Source organism: Priapulus caudatus, unplaced genomic scaffold (assembly GCF_000485595.1).
Source record: "Priapulus caudatus unplaced genomic scaffold, Priapulus_caudatus-5.0.1 Scaffold19, whole genome shotgun sequence".
NCBI classification, from domain to species: domain Eukaryota; kingdom Metazoa; phylum Priapulida; class Priapulimorpha; order Priapulimorphida; family Priapulidae; genus Priapulus; species Priapulus caudatus.
In genome coordinates, this window is record NW_014577080.1 from 611,028 (window position 1) to 614,706 (window position 3,679).

The window sequence follows — 3,679 nt, forward strand, 5'->3', positions numbered from 1 at the left end:
GCTTTGATAACGACCAGCACAGACGCCCGACCCATCGGCGTTGCGACTCGCTCGTCGTTGTCGCTCGCCGTGTCGTGGATAGCTGTGTGTGTGGTCGATAGAGACGGTGCGGGGAAGCTAAATCTCCGCATTTCAAGCAGATCATCATCGACATGCAAGAAGAAAATTACATTTGATCACGTCTACACGAAGGGCCAAGTGCATACTGACACTACTGATTCCCTTTCCAATTTCGACATGTCTGTGATGTTCACTGAGTTCGATGAAGAAATTGACAGTGAAATAGCAAAAATGTCACATGGCAGCAGTGTGTTGTTTGCCATGAAGACCCGACAGTCTCATCGACAGGACAATTAGTCAGGCGAACTGTCCAGGAGATGTTCTTACACTTGCCCACCCTCTTCAAGTGTCTAACATCAGCACTAACAGTCGGGGAGCCACGGACCATGGGTGGCCCCATAGCTACCGATTATGGGGCAGGCTGATGCACAGTAGAAACACCAAAGCGTCGGCATCCAGAGCTGTATTATTCTCTTGCTATTCAGATAACCATGCTGACAAAGAGGTTTGTGTAAGAAAGTTGTGTGTGGTGTGTGTTATGTACAATAATTAATTGATTAATTTAACTGCTGATCCATGATATTTATCAAGTTATTTGCTCTATAGTGTTTTGTTCAATTCTGTTTTGTTTATACCCATTACTTTAGTTTTTGTTTTATCAATGGTTTGTGGTTACAGTGGCGCCGCGCGGTACTGCGACCGAGTGATTGATGATTTTGTCACCTGTGGTGTTTCTCTAGACTGAGATCGGTATCGCAGTGCACGACTTTATTAAGATGCAAAATGAGACATAAAAACTATGCAAAACATTACTGATATTTAAAACTATATTTATATTATTGTATCCTGATCAGACAGACTTGTGGTTTTTGCTCTGTTTGTTATGTGATGAGGTGGTAGTGCCTTATTTAAATGACACACAAGGAGCTGTTGTGACGCATTACGTGATAGCACAGGCTGTGTGCTCGCTAAGTGATTCTAGATGGTCAGAATGCTGGTGTGTTACATGCTGGCTCGGCCAACTGCTCGCAAGTAACTGCTCTAAAACAAAGCCCCTCAGTTAGCGGGGCCCGCCATCTGGCGAATACAAACGAGATCCCAATCAGAATAACTGTGGACAATTATGACCCCCCGATTTTGTTTTTATTTAATGCCAATGGGGAAAAAAGTAAAACCCCTAAAAACCTGTGTGATGTGGTCTTGTTGTGTGTGTATGTGTGTGTTGGTTGGTATGTCGGTGTGTGTGTGTGCACATGTGTGTTGTGTGTGATGTGTGTGTGTGTGTGTGCGTGCGTGTGTGTGTGTTGTGCACGTGCATGCGGGCGTGAAGGCATTTTGGATATGCCAACCCATTACTTATTACGCTAGTTACCAGAGACTTACTTACTTAGACATATATACCAGTGCGAATAGTCGGCAAGTTATTTCAGTTGCTTTTATTTAGAACAGGTTGTTGCGCACATTCAAATGAATAATCATCGTCACTGTGCAATTTGTTAATGTACAGACATACTAACATACATAGACCTTGTGGATGACACAGTTGCTTAACACTCACAGAACAAAGCGCAGAAACGTCTAGTTGCGGTACGCCGACTGCGAAATCGACGTGTAGATTAAGGCTTCGGAAAACATTGGACCTTTCTCACACTCGCGCGGCTGCAAATGTCTCTAGTATACGTTTTTGATTATGTCGCTGCTCGAAATCATTGCTGTGCGTTTCTGTTGTCTCTCCCTGCGTGTTGCTGCGTGAGTGCCCGTTACCTGTCGCTGAGCGTATTGTGGTTGCGCGGGATGTAGGTAAACGCGACGCCCGTTACAATCGCGTCGAACTTCCGTTTTGGGCGGGGCCTGTTTCCGTTTCCGTTCCAGGTCGTCAGGAGCAAAATCTGAAATGCTTTCAGCGTTTTGCTTAACCGCGGAGAGCGCCCCTCGGCAGGGTGGAAGCTGCCCCGGAGTGCACCGGAAGGGAATCGAGAGCCACCGGTTGGAAGCGGATCGTTCCGCCGCCTCCGCGCTCGAATTCGTATCCGGCGCCCTGCTCCGTGCTTCCCTCTCCCGTCGCCTGCTGCGTGAACTGCTGTGTCGCGTCCTGGCTGGCCGTGCGCCCCGCCGTCAGCTCGATGCCGGCCTCTCCGTTGCCGCTGCCCTCGCGTGAAGCTGCGCTCGTCTCCGTCTGGCGGGCGTAGCCGTTGCGGAAGCGTCTGCCGATGACGATCTGCTCGCGTTGTCCGTCGAGCAGTGACTCTCTGGGCGCGAGAACGTAGGCGCGCTGTCTCGCGTCGTCGAAGTTGAAGACCTCGATGACGACGTAGTCGGGAGCGATGTTCTCCAAGCCGAATGAGCCCAAGTCAAGGAAGCTACCGAACGTGTTGACGTCGATTGTGCCTCCGGCAGAGCCAAAGAAGTCGCCGCCGCCTGAGCGGTTGGTGATGCGCAGGGGTCCGCGGCCCTGACGACCGGCCGTGCCCGTGAAGCGACTGGTGACCGTCTGACCGCGGCCCTGGGTTCCGCCGAAGCCGCCGCTGACAAATTGACCTCCGAAGCCGCTGGCGCCGGTTCCAGTAGTGCCTCCAGATGTCACGCGCCTGGTGGTTACCGTCTGGCCACCGCCCTGGATTCCGCCAAGGTTGCCGGTTAAGAATTGGCCGCCACTGCCGCCAGCGCCGCCGCCAGTGGATGAGGTGACGACGCGTCTGGTGGTGACCGTCTGACCGCCGCCCTGGAGTCCGCCAATGCCGCCGCCAGTGCTGAAGGAGCCTCCGCCGCCGCTGCGGAAAGAGCTACCTCCGCCGCTGATGAAGGAGCCTCGGCCGCTGCCAGTTAGGTGGAGGGGGTGACGATGCGTCTGGTGGTGACCGGTCTGACCGCCGCCCTGGAGTCCGCAATGCGCTGCCAGTGCTGAAGGAGCCCCGCCTCCGCCGCCGCTGCGGAAGGAGCTTACCGCCGCCGCTGCTGAAGGAGCCACCGCCGCCGCTGTTGAAGGAACCGCCGCTGGAGAAGGTACGGCCGCTCGAGGAACCCTGTCGTAGTCCAAGGTTCCCTCTTTGCCAAAAGCATCGCCCATCACCGCTACAGAGTAGCTCAGCAGAAATGCAACAGCAAGGATCTTCATGGTGAACTAGATGGAAGAGACGGAGAGCAAATGCATATAGTGCGAACACGAAATGTTCAATATCACGAATCTGTACGGAAACCTTCTGCACACAACTGCAAACTAATAGCTCTATGTAAGTGTTGTTTCACGCATCCAGCTTTTTTTTTAATTGGACAGTGTTTTGTCCACCATCAAAATGTTCGAACGTCGGATAACTTTTAGAGATTTTACGTTGAGAGTGAAATTGATGTATTATATGACGTATTAACGTCAATTTAATTACATTGGTACGTGGATTAAACTCTCACATGAATAACAAGACAAACCAAAGGCTTTCCTCCGCACTAGCAGATATTTCCACTTACCTGTGCGAGAGCCAGTGGTCGCAGCGACTAGTCCTTTATGGGTTAAGCAACCTGTGAAAATCCGTCCAGGTCCCCCAGCTATTTTATACTCGCGTGACGCTCATCTCTGACCCGTGAAGGACTGCTGCATAAAGTATCCTCCAGGCAGGGCTTAGAT